The sequence below is a fragment of the Phocoena phocoena genome, chromosome 20 (assembly GCF_963924675.1).
Source record: "Phocoena phocoena chromosome 20, mPhoPho1.1, whole genome shotgun sequence".
NCBI classification, from domain to species: Eukaryota; Metazoa; Chordata; class Mammalia; order Artiodactyla; family Phocoenidae; genus Phocoena; species Phocoena phocoena.
Genome location: NC_089238.1, coordinates 37,897,041 through 37,917,261, shown reverse-complemented (window position 1 = coordinate 37,917,261; position 20,221 = coordinate 37,897,041). Strand labels below are relative to the sequence as shown.

General features: G+C 37.2%; 1 pseudogene across 1 annotated transcript in view; it reads left to right on the top strand.

The window, feature by feature from the left end:
- The window catches only part of LOC136140301 (small ribosomal subunit protein uS5 pseudogene), a 68,450-nt pseudogene extending 58,577 nt beyond the window's left edge, over positions 1-9,873 (top strand). The window contains exon 2 of the transcript XR_010657597.1: positions 8,962-9,873. The product of XR_010657597.1 is annotated as a small ribosomal subunit protein uS5 pseudogene (transcript). The remainder of the gene's footprint in view (positions 1-8,961) is intronic.
- The last annotated feature ends 10,348 nt before the right edge of the window (positions 9,874-20,221 follow it).

Genomic DNA, 20,221 nt, shown 5'->3' with positions numbered 1-20,221 from the left:
CCAGAGCACTTGGTTTCATTTTTCACCATGGTTTTGAATTTCTACTCTTAATATTTCCCCCAGTCCTACTTTCTCACTCTCATTTTGTTTTGTTTTTATTATTGTATGCCTTTTTGTTGTAGTACACTTAAATCTTTGAGGGGAAGTGAGGCAATGAACAAATAAATGCATAACAAGTAAGACATGTTGACAGTTTTATTCTTCTAAATATTAAAGGAATACTGACTTATGGCAGCATCCTCCTGGGTCAGAGGGTCAGGTGGTCATTTGAGGAGTATTTGTATGCGGAAATATCCTGGGGTGGATGTGGTGCTCATATCATAGGAACAGTAAGGACACAGAATAAAAATAGTCGGGAGGTTAAGGTATTTGTGACTATATTTTTTACACAGCAGCTCTGATGTTAAAATTAAGCATAATGTGAAGAAAATCAATGACTTTTCTTGCAATAACTTGTTTTCATTTTTTCCCCCCTCTTGGCTGTAAGAAGGTACCTATTTTAGTTTTTTAAGTCCCTCTGAGGAATCTTGCACCCCAGTCCCCCAAAAGGGGCAGTATTACCAAAATACCTTAGAGTTGCCCCTCCATGAACTCGGGTGGCCTCTGCTCTTGGTAGGAAAAAAAATATATCATCAATCTAATTTCAGAGGCCGATGGGAATAAAACTTTTACTGGGCTTCATCAGCCAGACCTTAGATTGAAATGTGGGTCCATTTCACTCTCTATTTCACACTGATCTTTCAAAAGTCATGGAGAAGGCTGCAAAAGTCAGTATCCAACTGAAATCCTGAGTTAAAATTGTTTACAGTTGCCTGGTACAGTAATTAATCTGAAATCATTACTTGTCATTACCTGGCTCCCTGAATATGCAATTAGTTAGGAACTTAGATAAGGGGTGCTATTAGCACAATTAAATATTCCTCACAAATTCCATTGGCTGAATCTGAACATTTCGTTTTAATAGAGTCACTGACAACTGGAATGTGTCCACAGGAATAGGTCCCATGATCTGGATAGTAAGTCTGGTGAGGAATAAGTGAAGGGATTTTGCAATTCTGAATCACAAAGAGAAGATTAAATCTCTTATCAACATTGGAAGATCAACAGAGAGAGAAGGAAGTTGTCCAGGGATGTGTTACTAGTGATGGCAAAGCTAGAAACAAATTACAGAATTACAAAAAGGCACACTTAAAATCAATGAAAGAGAACTAACTCTGTGCAATGTGATAGGCTGATTGTAAAGTCCCCATCCCTGGTAGATGATCCCAAGTCAGCAATGTCAAAGAATGACTTCCACTTCCACAGCCTAATTGCAGATGCCAATGAAACTGGGCTGGGGACAGCCCTGTCCATGATGTCTATAACGTTCTCCACTGACTGTCCTCGAGACTAGATTTACCCAATAATACAAAAGGTCAAAACTCACTTCTATCAAAAGGATTTATTCATTCACTCAGAAACAGAGTGAGCTATGTCAAAAGAAAAGTGGTTTTCCTTGTTTGGGCAGTATTCTTTATAGTTGGGTTTAAATTGACTCCTGTAATGTAAACTGAGACTAACTTGCAGTCTAATTCCAGTTGTTTTCATTGAAGAGAATTATCAGAAGCCACAGTTTGGCAGAACGTTCAGCTTATTCAATGAAGAAATTGATAAGGCAAAGAAAGGCAAGACTCTGGAGCTAAGGGGGTGTGCAAATTCTCTGTGCTTTGTGGCCTTGTTAGAAAAACCTCCACCCATCTTACAACTATCTTTTACAACATATCCTAGACACTGTGATGTTTGGGTACTAGTCTATGCAGCTAACATAGGGACAACTGTGTCCCTTCCTTTAGGGACTTAATACACCTGAGGGAGAACCCTATGTGCAAACATAAAATTTCCACAGAAAACTGTAAGCACTGAAATTTTAAGTATAAAATAAGCAGTTCCCTGCCCTCACTTATCTCAGTTTTTCCATCTGTAAACAGAATGTTGATCCTTTAAGAAGGCTTTCCAATTCTGAAATACTTAAGACTAGTACTTAATCATCAGCTACCTGGAGCTATGACCTGTACCCTCACCGGAAGGTGGGCTTCCCAAGACATCAGCAGAATCCCACTGCAGCTTCCAGGCACATGGTAGAACAACGGATCTCTATTAGTGTCATAAACTTACTGTGTGTTTGCAATGGTAAACATCTCACCTCAACAGTTGACTTATGTCTGCTTTTTAAACAACTGCAACAGATGGTTGACACTTGAACAGAATACATAATTACTTTGCAATCTAACACTTCATTCTTATTTGTTCTTTCTCAAAGGACAGAAGCTGTGCCTTATGCCATTGGGTCTAATCAGTTAGTTTAATCAGAAGCAGTGTTAGGAAAGCTCTCAAGAGAGATGAGCTGTGGGAGGATTCCTAATACCAGCCTTTCGGGGACATTAAAAAAAGCTGGTGGGGTGGGGTGGTGGAGAGAGAAATCTTAGTACTTTTTAAAAATGCATGCCTCATTCTCATTTGTGTTCCAGATGAGGAAAAAGTTTTTATACATGTTTTTTCTCATTTCTTCCACTTCACCTCCCTTAGCCTCAATTTCTTCATCTGGGTTTGTAATCCCTAACTCAGAGGCTGCTCTGAATAGTAAATGCAATAACTCCTGGAAAGACCTAGCATAGAGCTTGGCATATAGTGGACACTCCACAAATATCGCTATGGATAAATTCAGGTGAAACTAAAGGGGCATCAACTCCTTCTTGTTCTGACACTGTTAATATGATTCAAGTTAAGTCCTTGCACCCGCCCATTCAACCAGTGGCCTTCTTAAACCCACATTTCAGGAAGAAGCCTCCGTCAATATTTCTCTCCCTCTTTTATGGAATCTCTTCTGCAAACATTGCTTCTCCACACTCCTAACCAAGGCAGCTCCTAGGTTGGCATAAGTCCCTGGAAGCCCAGAAATCCATCTACCCTTCTTTACTCAACCGTTCCTATTCTCCATGAGAATCTATTCCAAATTCCACTCCCTTTGCTGATTCAAGAAATCTTAAATCGAATATGCCACTCCTTCCAAAGTTTACATTTATAAAATAGTGCTATTGTCACCTTACTTGTTTTATGTGTGATATATTCATGGGGATTTTGATATTCACCTATCTCAAGCTTGTCAGAGAACTATGCTGTTTCAGAGAACAAAACAAAAATCTATGACTGAAAGGCAGAGGGTTGTCAAAAAATGGAAAGAAAACAATTCTACTTCACCCAAAGTATCCTAAAGCTTTCAGATGACCCTTGACCAGTGATAATACCATATTTATTTTGGAAAAGATTACATGCCATCACCACACTAAAATTTGGCAATCCAATGAATTTATGCAACTCAAGAAGGCAACGGAATTTAAAGTCTTTAGGGAAAGGGCAGCAAAGTACCGTCTAGAATAATTTACAAAATGTAAAGAAAAGAAATTAGGTAATATAAAACATATAGAAAGCTAACTGGAGGGGTCTTAAAAATTCAACACCATAGAGGAGAAATGTATATTTATTGAGTTCTATGCTAAGTAATTCACATATTTCACACACAAGAAATGTGGTAACATATGCAATGTTCTTAGCATAGAGGGTGGCATGTAGTGAATGCTTAGTAGAGGCTGAGTACTATCATCTCACTCAATTTCAGAAACATTTCTGTTTTGCAGATGAAGAAAATTGGTCTCTGAATATATGGGCAGCCAGGCAAACTTCACAAAAAGAGAATGTGGTGAAATCAGGATTCCAAGTGAATCTTCCAGACATTAAATATCATCCATTTTTTTCTGCTGTGCTACACGACTTGCCATTTGAGCTAAGAAAGAGGACTTTTCTTTCAGAGAATGCCCCATTGCTCATTCACACCCTATCTTGGCAGATGCAAACACAATTCCATCAGAGGTAGAAGACACTCGAAATCTGCTTCCAAGTGATACTTAAGCCCATTGTGAGAATTTTAGTGCACTTCAAGTATATTCACTCATTCAACAAATATATAATGAACATACTACTGTATGTCAGGAACTATTCTAGGCACATTTGCAGCACAACATCCCAGAACCCCTGCTCATCCCAGTCAACACCCTCTCCAGAGAAACCACTCTTCTGATGTCTATCACCAATATATTAATTTTGCCTGTTCTTGAACTTCATAAAATTTGAATTAGACAGGTTGTACTCTTTCTTGACTGGTTTCTTCCACACGGCATTTTATGCTTTACTTTTAATTTAGCATTATATAATAAATGGTTTCCTTCAGCAAATTTCATTCAACAGAGATTTATGGAGTGTTAACCAGGTAACACACACTGACGCAGACATTGTGCAGGAATATTCACTATACCCAGTATTATTCAACAATATATTGAGGTTCCAACAAATAAGAAGGAAAATTTTTTTAAAAAGATAAAACACTTGGAAGATATTAAAATAATCTCTTGTTTTGATGGTGAGGTGACTGCTTACCTAGAGAATCTTAAAATATTATACTAGAATTAATTATATATTTGGTAAGGTGATGAAGAAATACATTTAACAATAGTCTTTTTCTGTTGTAACAATGCACTTCTAGAAATCAAAATCGACTTTTTCATTTTTAAAGGTATTATTGGGCATGAATGCCCATATATTTGTCCTTCTTGACACATAGGGATAAATAAGAACAAAAGAAACAAAACCCTTGACCTCATTAAACACATATTCTAGAGAGGATAAATGAAATATAATCCATTAACACAATAAGTAAAATTGTATGGTAGGCTATAACTTGAAAAGTATGTTAGAAGTGGAAAATTAAGCAAGGTAGGGGGAAATTGCCCATGCAAAGGGGGTACAGTTTTAAATGGAGAGATCATACTCTCAAGCTACCTTAATCAAATCAGTATAACACTGGATGGGGAAAAAAAGGTCATGGAAAAAGAAAAGAAGATCCAGACTTGGCTTTAAATATGTACCATAATTTAAGGTATAATAGAGATGTTATTTTAATTTAGAGGAAAGCGAAGTGTGCTATTTATAAAATAAAGCTGGAACAACCACTATCCATCTAGAAGTTAATAAAAGTGGACCACTCTGCTATACTATGCAGAAAAAATAAAGCCCATTTAGGATAGAGACCAAACCTAAATGTAAAAATAATGATAATAACAAAATGATGTAAAAAAATCTCACATGTAAAACTAGAAAGATAATGCATCCTTCATTCCTACATATTTACTGCACCTTGTTTATGCTCCATGTTTGAGGCACATAAATGAACAAAACACAGAGCTCCATGTTTAATAAATAACAAGCAAAATAAACAATTATATGATTGATTTTGTCAGGAAATAACAAATGCTATAGAAAAAAAGGAATAAAGAGCATAAAGCAGTGAAAGAGAGGCTGTGAATGCTGAAGCCAGAGTGGGTGGGTAGAGAGTAGGTCAGATAACAATACTAATTAATGCCAAAAGATAGGACTGAAAATGTGGCACTTGAGCGAAGACTTGAGGAAGGTGAACTAATTATTCAGGCAGATTCCTTGGACCAGAGAACCCTGAGCAAAGGCAAGAGTTGATATAAAGGTTCTAATGTGGGAGTGTGCCTTGGGTCTTTAAGGAAAAGCAAGGTAGGTATGTGGCTACAAGAAACTGAGTGGGGTGGGGGAGGGGGGTTGAGAGAGAGAATTGAATCAGGTCACATAGAGCACTGTAGGCCCTTTTAAGAACTTCATGTATAACCATTACATCTGAAAAACTAGAAATCAAACCCTATTTGACAAGATAGAAATTATAAATCTTACTGATTTACATGCCATAAAAAAGGAAACAGACAAAACAATAGATTGGGAAAGAAGTATTTGCAGTACCTAAGATTCACTATATCTATACTATACACTAAATAGAAAAATGCAACAAGAGTATTGAAGACAATTCACAAAAGAAAAAAACAGAAGAGTTCAACAGGTATATGAAGAGTTTATCTACCTTTCTAGTAGTTAAGTCAATGAAAATAGTGACATATGGATATATGTCTGTAAGACTGGAATAAATTAATAAAAACGCTATAATTCTAATCACTGGCTAAGATTCACACTTACACTTCGTAGTAGACATATGAATCAATGCATTTTAAAGCAGTTTGTCAACATCTAGTAAGATTAATGACATTTATGGAAACTATAATTTTAAGTGATTGCTTTTACACCTTTGTAAGTCTTTTTATCATAATCAATTCAAATATTTATATAAAATTTGACTCTACAACCTGATTTCGTGTATATGTGTATGTGTGTGCAAAAGAGTGCATGTGTGCACACATACTCATATAGGTATTTTTGGATGGGCTCAACATTGGAAAAAGGTGCCCAGTGATTTTGGCTTTGGCACCAGAACCCTGGTTTAGTCAAACTTGTCTGTTTTGTTTTATACATAATAATATACATATAAGCATGCATAAGTATATATATTTTTAGATTTATATTTCATATATATGCAAGTAATTTTGGCATAAAAATTCAAGCTTACAAAAACAGGCTTTCTTTTATTCCAATATTCATTTTTTGTTGTTGTTGTGGAAACTAAGGCCCAAAGAAACAACCAACTTTACAGAGTCTGTGAATAATAAAGCCAGAAATAGCTCTTTTTCTTTCTTTTTTAAAAAATCATGCCAATGTTCTTTCTGGAAAAAAGAGCCTGAGAATTTTGAATTAGATGTGTTCACATAATATATTGCTTGCTTGTCTTCTCTTAGTCCACTCTAGATTTTTTCCACTGTGTTCCAGAGTCTCCCAAACTTTTTAAAGTTTATGCTTGAAATAAAGCAGCATTCAAAAGTTCTCTGTACTGAGGACAAATGTGTTGATTATTGTGTTATATTTCCCATTATAGGAACATCAGAGAGAAATATCTGGACAACAAGTGGCCATGGAGTAGAAATGGAGAATTACTGGGAAATGCATGCAATTCTGTGGACAAGGGACAAAGGATTCTGAAGGCACTGATGGCAAAAAATTCATATCAGAAAAGAGCAAAGAAAGAGGATTTTGTCCCAAGATTTTTTTAAAAATTACAAATATCAACAAAGGTCCATAGATGTTTTAAATTTTATTCCAAGTGGAAAATAAGTCTTCCAATTTTATTGAACACTTTCTTTAGGCAATAAAGCTTACATTTATTTACAACCTCACATTTAATCATCCTGATCTATGTCTAGATTTATATAAAGAAAATAGCCAAGACCAAGAGAAGAGAAGCAACTTGCCTAAGGTCACAGAGTCAGCTATCAGCACTTCCAGAACTGCACTTGTATGTTCTGACACATTCATTACCCCATCCCTTTCCTCACGGAATAACCTGGGGTGAGATCTTGAATGACTGCAGAAAACGGAGAACCCATAGTTCCAGGGACACAAAAGTAAAACGAAAGCATTTTCAAATATACCTACTATAACTGAGCAGAACACATCTTCTGCAATGCTGATATCAGCTTTTTATTTCTGGACACAGATAAAAGTTACATGCTGTACATCACCACTGAGGACATAGCTTCTTGAGGGTGGAAGACTGATGATTCATCTACTATTTTGTACCTTTTTGACTTCATAATACTTTTCTTTTTCCACTGAGCTTTGAGCACTTTGAAATCATGAAATATATCTTTGATTTTTGGTCCTTGGGGCAAGCTTAATATGATCACAAAGTAGATGTGGATAAATGAATCAATGACTGAATGAATGAATGGGTGCATTTCCAACTTACAAGTGCAAAAACACTTCTACTTGTGGACATGTGACCTCAGGAAGTTGTTGGTGACTCCCAAGCGCTTAATCACTGAAATCGCTTATTATCATATATGTGTGTGTTTGTGTATGTGCACAGTGACAGTCACTTCCCCAGTGTTGTCACTCAGAATCACTCAATACTTAGGGCACTTTATGTTTTGGTATGACTTCAGAATAAATGTACCTTCTTGAGCCACTGATAATCTTTGATTTGAAATACAATTTGGGGGAGGCTATCATAGGTCAGTTACTATGCCAGGTGCTAGGAATAAAATAGGCAAAAACAATTTCTCTACATGTGCAGAAACTCAGAGATAAGTTTAGGACAAATACGTACAAGGAACTAGAGAGCACTAAGAAGGGCTTTGGACTTGTATTTGGATGTGAGACCTGAAGGATGAATATAAACTCTGCATTCAGAGACGGTGGGCATAGGAGTAGACAGTGGACTATTTGGGGAAGCTTTTACAGACTGATGGATCTTCATGTGTGAATGGCACATGGTACATGAGAAGATCTGAGAGAAGATATACTTTCATGAATGTGGAGTGTCTATGTTTACTTGGAATGATAGGAAGAAGGAGATAAAATCTGAGAACAAAGAGAAAATAAACTCTGAGAGATAGGAGAAAAAAGCGATAAAATCTGAGAATAAGCAGTACCAAATCGCAAAGAGCCTTGTAAACTTAGCCTAATATCTTAAACTTTATCAAGGGCTTTGAAGGTTATTGAGTGGTTTCAAGTAGGGGGTGCAGTGTTATCTTCAGGTTGCTTTTGAGAAAGGTTACTCTGCTGTGTGAAAACATGGTGAGGTGGGCAACACTGAAAGGAGAAGATATGTTTCTTCATCTAAGATGCTAACACAGTTGGAAACCAGCAGGGTGTGTTTGAAATGGGTCCTGTTCCATTTGATACAATAGTGCAGGTAGGATTTGAGATAGAGCCAAACACAGAGCCTGGCACAAAATACGCATGCAAAATATCTCAGTTTCTCCCCACTCACTTCTAATTTCCTCCTTTTCTCTTGTCCTATAATTTTCTTAAGTGCTATTATACATTGCTCATGTTATGTCTGTTTTATGTATGTGTGTGGGAGAGTGGGGTAAGAATTGGCCTACCTACAGTCAAATCTCCAGGCAGCACCAAATCTTTCAAGAATCACATTCAATTTCTTATCCGTAAAAACACCAAAAGGTGGATGATGCTGGTGCTGCGGGAGGGCCCGGAGACCCTGGAGGCCCTGGGGGCCCTGGAATGGGAGGCCGAGGTGGCTTCCTCAGAGGCTTCAGCCTAGGGGTCCTGGGCCGGGGCCAAGGCCACGGAGCTCACAGAGGCAAGGCCGAGGACGAGGAGAGGCTCCCTGTCACCAAGCTGGGCCGCCTGGTCAAGGACATGAAGATCAAGTCCCTGGAGCAGATCTATCTCTTCTCTCTACCCATCAAGGAGTCTGAGATCATTGACTTTTTCTTGGGGGCATCCCTCAAGGATGAGGTTTTGAAGATTATGCCTGTGCAAAAGCAGACCTGTGCTGGCCATCGGACCAAGTTCAAGGCATTTGTTGCCACTAGGGATTACAACGGACAATGTGGTTTGGGTGTCAAGTGCTCTAAGGAGGTAAGCCACTGCCATCCGTGGGGCCATCATTCAAGCCAAGCTCTCCATCGTCCCAGTGCAGCAAGGCTACTGGGGGAACAAGATTGGCAAGCCCCATACCATCCCTTGCAAGGTGACTGGCTGCTGTGGCTCTGTGCTGGTGTGCCTCATCCCTGCCCCCAGGGGCACGGGCATTGTCTTAGCCCCTGTGCCCAAGAAGCTACTGATAATGGCTGGAATTGACAACTGCTACATCTCTGCCAGGGGCTGCACTGCCACCCTGGGCAATTTCACCAAGGCCACTTTTGATGCCATTTCCAAGACCTACAGTTATCTCACTCCTGATCTCTGGAAAGAGACAGTGTTCACCAAGTCTCCGTATCATGAATTCACTGACCATCTTGTAAAGACCCCCACCAGAGTTTCCATGCAGAGGACGCAGGTGCCAGCTGTAGCCACCACATAGTTTTATATGAGAAAAATAAAGTGAATGAAGCTGGTTAAAAAAAAAAATCACACTCCAGCTCTTTTAATGCCCTTTCAATTTCTTTTAGTTCTATTTTGAATAGGACTCTCTCTCTCCAGGTGTTCCTTATCATGGGTGGGAGAAAAGAAAGGGGAGAAAGTTATGATTGTCCTTTCCTCCAGTCTCTGAGTGTGACATTGTTCTGTCCATATACAATCTCCCCAATTTTCAGGTATACATAGAGGTCAAGGAAGACATTTTTATCATCCTTTCCCTTATATGTCCTTGTTATCTGTGATCTTCTTAAGAAGAACCTGTGGTGAAGTAGTAAGTTGACGAGGTCCACATAGACCTGATACTATTCAATATTCACTAACTGCTTATCTCTTTGAGGAGAAGGAGGTAAATATACCCTATCTGATCAGATGGTATTATGGTTAATTTTATATGTCAACTTGACTGGGCCACAAAATGCCCAGACATCTAGTTAAACGTTTTTTTCTGGGTGTGTTTGTAAGAATGTTTCGAGAAGAGATTAGCATTTCAGTTGGGGGACTGAGTAAAGGAGATGGCCCTCCCTAATGTTGGTGGGCATCATACAATCCATTGAAGGCCTGAATAGAACTAAAAGATGGAGGAAGGTTGAGTTTGCTTTCTGACTGAGCGTTTGAGATGGGACATTGGTTTTCTCCTAAACTTCGACTGGGACTTACACCACCATCATTCCTGGTTCTCAAGCCTTCAGACTCAGACTGGATTTACACCATTGGCTCTCTAACTCTCTCTATATATATCCTATTTATTCTGTTTCTCTGGAGAACTGTACTAATACTGATGTTAAAACAGGAAAATTATGTCAAAAGGTTGTTATGGAAGAAGAAAATGTGGTATAGTGAAACAACTTTCACTTCCATAGTTCCAACTGCTCTGGAATTAGGGGCAATTTCTCCAGGGATGGCAGCTTGACAGCAAATGGCTGAGTCTCTGAAAGGCTATATGATCACTTTTCTAAGTAAACTGTGGAGCGTCTCTTCATTGAGATAAAATGCACAGATCCAGTTTAAAGGAATGCTACAACCCCCACCCACCTGACAAACTACTGTCTTAAATGTCAAACAAAAATATCACACTTCTATGAAACTTTCCTTAATCCCTCAGGTAGAGAATGTTCACAACTTCCCCTGTGCTCAAAAAATCTTTTTTGTACATTACACAGTACAAGCTTGTATTATACTGTATAATTTAAATTTTCATTTGTGTATCCATTGGTCCCACTAGTATCTTGTGATTAGATTATGATTTTATCATGCCCTCTCTCTGTACATTCAGAACTTTCACATAAAATTAGGTGGTCAGCAAAGAAAAAAAAAGAAAAAATGTTTTTTATATTAATGAATGAATCAATCCATACAGGCTCTGAGAAATACCGCCTAAGAATTATTCTTTAACTTTTTATTTGGAAATAACTATAGAATCATAAGAAATTACAAAGACAATAAATAAAGGTTCCCTGTGCCCATCACTCAGCTTCTCCTAATGGTAACGCCTTATATAATTATTGCATATTATCCAAAAAAGGAAATTGATATTGGAGCAATTAACTGACCTTTCTTGGATTTCATTTGTTTTTGTATGTCCTAATTTTTCTTTTTTTGTTTTTGTATGTCTGTGTATATAGTTCTATGAGATTTTATCACCTGAATGATTTGCAGAATAGAAATACAGAACTGTCTTGTCAGCACTAAGAAACTTCCCTGTGCTCCCCCTTTATAGTCACACTCTCCCCTTCTTACCTAATCCTTGATAATTATTGACCTGCTCCCCATTTCTGTAATTTTGTTATTTTGAGAATATTACATAAATGGAATCATGAAACATGTAACCTTTTAAGACTGTAATTTTTCACTCAGTATGATGCTCCTGAAGTCCATCCAACCTGTTGAATTTATCTGTAGTTTGTTCCTTTTTATTGCTGATTAGTATTCCCTTGCATGGATATACCAAAGTGTGTTTAGCCAGATGCCTAAGACTTTTAGTTGATCTTCCCAAGTTTTCTATCATTACCACCTAATGCTTATACTTCTCATAGATGACGTAATTAAATATCTCCTCCCCAGGATTCTTTGTGTAAGTGCTTCCAGTCAACTTCTTTTCTATAAGCCATTTCACCTAATCTGAAGTCCTTACTGTGCTAGGGAAGAATAACTAGACATCCAACTTGGCCCTCTATCATTCTCCAATGCAGCACCAGCAATAGCTCTTTCTCAGTAGTAAGGACATAATATTTATAGACTCTTGGCAAGACTTTGGAACTGTACAGGTTCACAGTAAGTGATTTTGGTAAATGTTCCTAATTCACTCTAACTCCTCCTGCACACATTAATCTTGTACCCCAGGGTTTTTTTGGCAACACACTTTTAGATGTTATCATAAAGAATTTATTTCTAAACCATGAATAACTCAGTGAGTCTGAGAGTTTGCTCTTCGTGGGGAAATGTTTTTAAAGCAAAATCAGTGATATTTGAAATAGCTATTGCAAGAACTGAATTTAACAAATCAGTATACACTTACAGTTGCACTGATAACTTGGGGGTGGGGGAGATGGTTGTGGCATAAGTGGGAAAGGCGGCAACAGCATTTTCTTACTCTAAGTGCTGGAGTGGGCATTTTTTCAGTACAATAATGTTTCAAACACACAAAAGGAATCCCTATGATGCTAAATAAGGAACACTTTGTGTTTTCTTCTCTTTTCTTTTCTTTTTTTTTTTTCCACTCTCACCCTGAGATTAGGGGAGAGAATGGAAAAAAGTAATGAGAATCCAACTTGGCAAAAGTAAAGTGCTTTCTCTGTTAGGAGTACAAAGAGAGACGTCCCCAGGACTTTCATGTATATTCTGGAAGGAAAGCCTGCTTCCAGAAATGGCAAGCTTAACCTTCTCAAAGTTTCATTTTCCTGAATTATCAAGGCTCAGTCTTGTTCTTTTGTTACTGAATACATCTCCCATAGAACTCAAATGCCTTTTGCACTGACCCTGGAGCTGATGATGGAGGCAGCAAGGGAGTGGGTGAGGAGAGAGACAATGTATTTCATGTTTCTTATAATCAGTTTCTTTCAGGGGCTTCTTCAGGGACTACCTGATCCTTTCACAACAGTTCTCTTCCTGATCAAGGAAAAGAAATGTGATCTCACAGTCTCCTTGTAGCTCTCCGTCATGGAAGTGATTTTCTTGTTCTGAAACCAAAATGATTTCTAGGGCACGGCTGAAAAGTAAGCATTCTTGGCTTGTTTTCAATTTCTTCATCCCCAGCCATGACTGGAAAACTGTTAAGCAGTCTTTCTCATGGTTTCTTTCTGTTTTTACTATTCCAGTTCCCTTTATATGAATCATTTTTCACTGCAGCAGAAAAAGTGAGGGAGGGAAAGGTAACACAGGGCCAGAGAATATGTTTGGTCTCTGCTGAGTGCTCTAACTCAGATGGATAGTTGGGAGCATTTCTAGCTGGATTTCTGGCTGGAAAGGGATTTTAAAAATTACAGAAACTGAAAATAGCCATCATGCTGATGGCCAGGATTAACTAGAAGTGCACACTGCCTACAAGAATGTTAGGAGAGATTTCCAGAAGGATCTTGCCCAAGAACCTCTTCACTTGTGCTCTCCAATTTTTAAGTTTGAGTTCAAGATTAAAATAGATGTTTTATAATCTCTTAATATCTGTTTTAATATCTGAAACACTTTCTATTCCATAAGAGGATAGGATGGGAACAAAATCATGGAATTTTCCAACTCTCGGTGCATGTAGTGAGTAGAAATTTGACTTAGAAAGAATTGGATTTTGTAGGCAGGCCTGACTGTACATTCTCACTTTGTTATGTATCAGTTGTTGATTTTTGGAGAATCCCCATTACTGTTCTGATATAGGACACTGTAACGCTACCTTTCTCACAAGGCTATTGTGGTATTAAGATGTGTGTGGAATATCCAGTCCAGGGCTCAGCACATGGGGCTCAATAAAATGTAATGTCTTATTGGAACAGCTTAGCTCTAGTACAGGCCTTAAAAACAGTCTGCTCATGTTTCTTCCATTTACAAACAAGAAATCAAAACCTAGGAACAAGAATTTACTAACACAGAAAGTTAGTATTAGACACCTGACTCCTTGGCTACTTACGTAGAACAGTTTGGACTTACATTTATAACTTCTGTGTGTACACTTTTAAATATTTACAGTACATAGATAGTGTTTATAATAAATAGCTTCAGTGTAAATCTGGCATATATCTAGTAACACAAAACCATAAACGCAGGTAAAGGATGATGACTACTCAAATGAAAATAAAATAGATTCTGTTACATCCAAACCAAAGATTGAATTCAGTGTCAGGTTACAACATGAGTTCACTTATTTTTATCATACTCAGCCTACATCTGACTTTGTTACCCAATACATATCATGCTGGGACTGTTATGTAACATCCCTGAATTCAGCTGTTGTTCCAGCAGATGACATTAAAACTCCTTCAACAACCCGTAAGATAACATAACAAATGAATTTCACTTCCTTAGGACTTCTGGCAATGATTGAAAACTTATTTAACATATGTCTAGAAAGACAAGCTGAAGAAGAGGACAGAAAAATGATTATTCCACTTATTAAGTGTATTCCTAAGCTTACTTCAAAATGATTGGATTGACAGTTCCCATTGGATGATGGACACTTATGGCCCATTGCCTGTGACCTCTACAGTGACTGATGGGAAGGTCAAAATTGGCTATAAACATACACAGAGGTTGAGGTAGATATAAATGTTTACTCATGACTAGTATTAAAGATATGATTTAACCTTTTAAAATGCATCAATTACATGATACATAAGCAATCTCTTATATCTTCTTTAAAACATATTACTTAAATAAAATAGAATTTTAGCCTTATAGATAGCTTTCACAACAACTTAAGTGGACTGATGGTCAGGAGATTTTTCTTTACCTTTTTAAACAAATTTTTAAGTGTACAGTACAGTATTGTTAACCATATGCACGTTGTTGTAAAGCCGATCTCTAGAACATTTTCATCTTGCATGGCTGAAACTCTATACCCTTTGAAGAGCAATTCCCCATTTCTCCCTCCCCCCCAGAACCCAGCAACCACCATTCTACTTTCTCCTTCTAAGAATTTGCTTACTTTAGATACCTTATATAAATAGAATCATGCAGTACCCAAAAGAATTGAGATCAGGATCTCGGAGAGATATTTGTAATTCTCATGTTCACGGCAGCACTATTACATTATTACACACAACAGATGGAAACAATCCAAATGTCCATCAATGGATTCATGAACAAAAAAGCATGGTATATACATACAGTGGAATTTTATTCAGCCTTAAAAAATCATGAAATCTTGTCATATGTTCTAACATAGGCAAACCTTGAAGAAATTATGCTAAGTGAAAGAAGGCAGTTACAGAAGGACAAATTAAATGAGGGTATTCACATGCTATATTTTATCATCATGACCTACTTTTCCCTATGAAACTAAGACTTTTTAAAAGATAAACCAAAAAAAAAAGATAAACCAATGTTATACTCTTTCAGACAGGGAAATTCAAAGACTATGTCATTAAAACAGAAGTTTGTGCAGACTAATTATCTAAATGTTTCTCATGAAAGATTTGAGATCAACTTCTTATGGAAAATGTAAAAATGATCAGGAAGAAATACCTTCAATGTTTTATTAGTGTTATATAATCTAAACAAGAACTTTTGCTCTTTGGGCTTCAATTTTCTTACTGGCCAAAAACCAAAACAAGCAAACAAACAAAAAAAAAGGAGGTGTAGCTTGTGAATCTCTAACGGGTCTTGACAGTTCTAAAAGTTTATGGAAGTCAATCTTGTATGGAATCAAAAGATTTTCCAAAGGATCTGGAGTCTGAAAGCCTGGATTTGACTTCGACTTTGTCACTAAATAGCTTTGTGGTCTTTCATAGTCTTGGTTTCTTCATTTATAAAATGATGCTGATACCAGCAGCCTCCTAGACTTCTGGAGTGTAAATCACATGACACTGCTGCGTATATGAATGCATCTTTCACTTCCTAAAAATATGAGGATTCTCCAGTGACTCTATTATTAGTATTAATCAATAGGATATCTTAATCCTAAGAGCCTGGAAAACAAACATGATGGTCTCTAACAAGATCATGCACATACTGGATTCTTTCTACCAGGGGCTTTAAGTGAATCTAAATTTGGGAGGATCTCAGAACCTGAGAATTATAGGACCTGTAATTTGAGATCTGAAAATTCTGGAAGCTCAGCGGAAGTTAAACCAAAGGCAAGGTATGATTCAAGATATCAGATGCGGTTAAGAAATATCATGAATTACTGGGATAGAACATATTTCTAAATACCTATTTAACTTACTTTAACTTACTTTAAAAATGTATTCCCATACAGACTCGATGACAATATTGATTTCAAGAATTAATCAAGGAGAATGGATGAATGGTTGCTCAAACAAGGGGCAAGTGATGTGCTTGCCCCTTGCCTAAGTGATTTATGCATATTATTTTGTATAATCTTCCTGATAACCCAATCAGATAAGGATGTCTATTCTTATTTTACAGATGGAGGTACTGAGATGCCTACAGCCATGGAACAGAGATAAGATCTGAGTCCAAAGGATCGATCTATCTATCTATCTATATACCTTCCTATTTCTGTATCTATATAATAATTTAAGAAAATAAAATCCAAATCTTATTTTCATATTGGTGAATCTTGGTCAAATAAGAGAAAGGGTTCATCACAAGTGAAAGTTAACCTCAGGATCATGCATGAGTAAAAATAAAGAAAAAAACAGGAGGAGGGAAATAAGAAATCTGAAATAATTTGTTGGTCTAATAGGCTAGTATTTCCACAAACAATAGTATCAATAATAATAATAAACCCTTTTATAGGCTTGTATAACTCCATGGGAGAAATAAAAAAAAGAGGGGGTATAACTGAGGTACATTTTAACACTTGATTCATACTTCATTAGAATAAATCAATTCTTAGGACTTCCTCAGAATAAGGTATCTTAGGAAAACTCCAGATGCTCCAGTAGTAATTTATTTGCCTTACGGCTTAGATAGTGGCTTTTGGAAGAAGACAGAACCTGACCATATGAAGAAAGACAACATAGTTATCTTTGCCATCAGAAAAATTTGGTAAAATTTTAAAAAACAGTGTATATGTAAAAACCTATGTGAGGAATATTCAGAGAACATAAATGATACAGCATGAAGACATATTTGTCTGAAGTCTATCCTCTTTTATGAAGCCTATCTATTCTTGGAGTCTTTTCACTCCTTCCCGAACTCTGTTCCTCAGAACTCACTGTGTGTCTCAAGTAGACTGGATCCCTCCTCTCCAATTATGGTTGGAGATTTTTGAATAGATATATGGTTCTCAACCACCACTGTAGGTATGCAAAATAACTCCTAGACTTTAAGCATTATACAAGCCAGGTTCTGAATTATGGAATGAGGGTTTTTTTGTTTTGTTTTGTTTTTTGAAATGCTTTCCTTACTTCTCTCCATTTCTGGAAATCTTAAGTAATTTGGCATCTTGTCATATATTGAAGGTCAGGCTGACAGCAATGGACATGCTCAACTTCTTTCTGATTTTCCAAGGAGATTCATTGATCTACTATATTTTTAGTGTGTGATTAGGTCCCTCACATTAATAACAGAATACAGACCATCTGTAATTCTGATTATTAGTCTGTCTTGAAAAATGAGGGGATTCATTTAACTAGTATTGAAGAACTAATTTGAAATTCACTAGCAATTCATTTTTCCCGGTTATACATTAGATTACAGGTCGCTGAATTTGAAATCAGCCTGGATTCTTAATGCACAGGGGGAAAACATCTGCTAAGAAACTACCTACAAGTAGCTTAAAATATAAAAAGATAAATTCCTCCATTATAATTAAGGAGACATTATTTCCTGAGATTCTATTGACTGACTTAATGTTACATTCTTTCCTTGGAGAACATTCAAGCAGATGCACATCTGTAAATATTGATGAGGATGCAGTGGAAAGAGTATTGATGTTAGAATCAGAATAATATAAGTTCAAATCCCAGCATTGTCTTTTAGTTACAGCCAGATCTTGGAAGACTTATTTACTTAACTTCCCTTATTCTCAATTTCCTCACTTATAAAAATCAGAAAAAGACTTTTAGACTTACAGAGAACTTTTCACCTTTACAGCTATCAATCACTTCTTAGCCCACTCTTTTCTCTGCTTATGTCCCTAGGGGTGAGTGCATGTGTGTTTGTGTGTGTGTAACTATTCTGTAAGGATTTGTAACATCATGTACATAGGTTTGATGTAAGAATTCAAAGAACTGATGTCTATAAAACCCTTATACTTGATGAAGGATAATGATATGCTGATCAAGAGAGAAGGATACAGAGAAAGATTTTTTTTTAGTAAGAAGGTGGAAAACTTATAAACAGGGCATAATTGGTGGCACTGTTCCATACATAAATTTACTTTATTATACAAGGGATAAATTATTTGGTTTCTGGGAAATGTAGATTCTAAGAGTTTTGTTGTATAGCTATGCATGGAATATATTCTATTTTACAGGTACTATACAAACAAACAAAATCTTTTCAGACTGAAACATGATAAATTGGGAAATAGAAAAGAGCTAGTTTTGGCATTATTGCTAACACAAAAGAGGAGTACCATATTGAAGTTTTCGAGGAGTCAGCAGGGGAAGAAAGTTAAATCTTAAGTGGAAAATGGGCATTAGATAATCTCCTTGCCTCTTGTTTCTCTGCAGGACTTGTTGCAGCCAGTAAAAATATTCCAAGTATTTGTGGATGTCTTCAGACTCATGAGTCCTGCTTGCTGATATTGCTGTGGATGGAAAACCTGAGCCAAGAGATGTGGATCTTGTCTTTTAGGAGACTTCCTGGATTTGGTGGAGATTGATGTAGGAGATCCTGGTGCTTCAGTAGGTATCCCTGTACCTGGCCAGGACTAGAGAGGACCCAGCCTTGCCCCTAGTATCTAGAATAGGGAGAGTGTAATGCATTCTATAGGACATAGTGAGTTCCTCTCCTTGTATTTAGTTCTGCTGATTAACAAGTAGGCTTGGGCTTCAACAAAGTTCTATTCAGTGAGAAAGAACAAGGAAGAGGATGGAAGAATGTTTTGGATGGACTAAAAGAAAAGCAGTCATAAAAAAAAAAGTGACTTCGCTGGTTGCGCAGAGTTTAAGAATCTACTTGCCAATGCAGGGGACGCAGGTTCGATCCCTGGTCTGGGAAGATCCCACATGCTGTGGAGCAACTAAGCCTGTGTGACACAACTACTGAGCCTGCACTCTAGAGCCCGCGAGCCACAACTACTGAGCCCACATGTCACAACTACTGAGCCTGCGTGCTGCAACTACTGAAACCTGCGAACCTAGAGCCCATGCTCCACAACAATAGAAGCCACCGCAATGAGAAACCCACACACTGCAACAAAGAGCAGCCCCCGCTTGCCACAACTAAAGAAAGCCCAGGCCCAGCAACACAGCTTCCCTGGTGGTGCAGTGGTTAAGAGTCCACCTACCAATGCAGGGGACACGGGTTCCCCAAGGCAGCCAAAGACCCAACGCAGCCAAAAATTAAAAAAAAAAAAAAAAATAGTGATGAGTCTGCCATCCCTTTGCCTAATAGAGCTTTATTATATTTGCCTTTCAGAGTCAATTACCTATCAAAAGTGCCTTTTACCCCCTAGGTGGGACCATAATTTTCTGTTTATTTAAGGTCCTTCCAGAAATATTTCAGGAAGTAGCCAATTTCACCTGATCACTTGAGGTATTTTTAATAATAAATGTTGAAGCCCAACATTTATTAAAGAGGCCAGCCTCTTTCTGGGTTTTCCCTTTTTCATTTCATTTTACTAAATGAGAAGATTGAAATTCTCCCTGATTCTATGTTCCTTAATACCATTTAGCTTGTCAGCAGTTCTTTCTCTTTAAAAATACTGCATTTTAATTCATTCCTGGTGGCTGTGCTACCTGAGAGAAAATATTTGCAAGAGCACTATAATATCTGATCCAAAATTTTTATTCTCGGTTACTACTATTCATATAGTTTTCAGCCAGCATTAATGTCCTCTGGTAGAAACACTCATTATTAATATATTCATTATTCCTGATTGTGTTAAATCTTGACAGTTCCAGAAACTTATCTCATGTGAACCCACTTGTGTACACTGGAGCACTGAATAATTACCATTGAATTTGACACTTTTCATTGCTCCAAATAGGTATAATCGCTTTTATTTAAATACAATTAAGGTCCATCTTTTTATTTAGATATTCACTATATTTTACCTTCT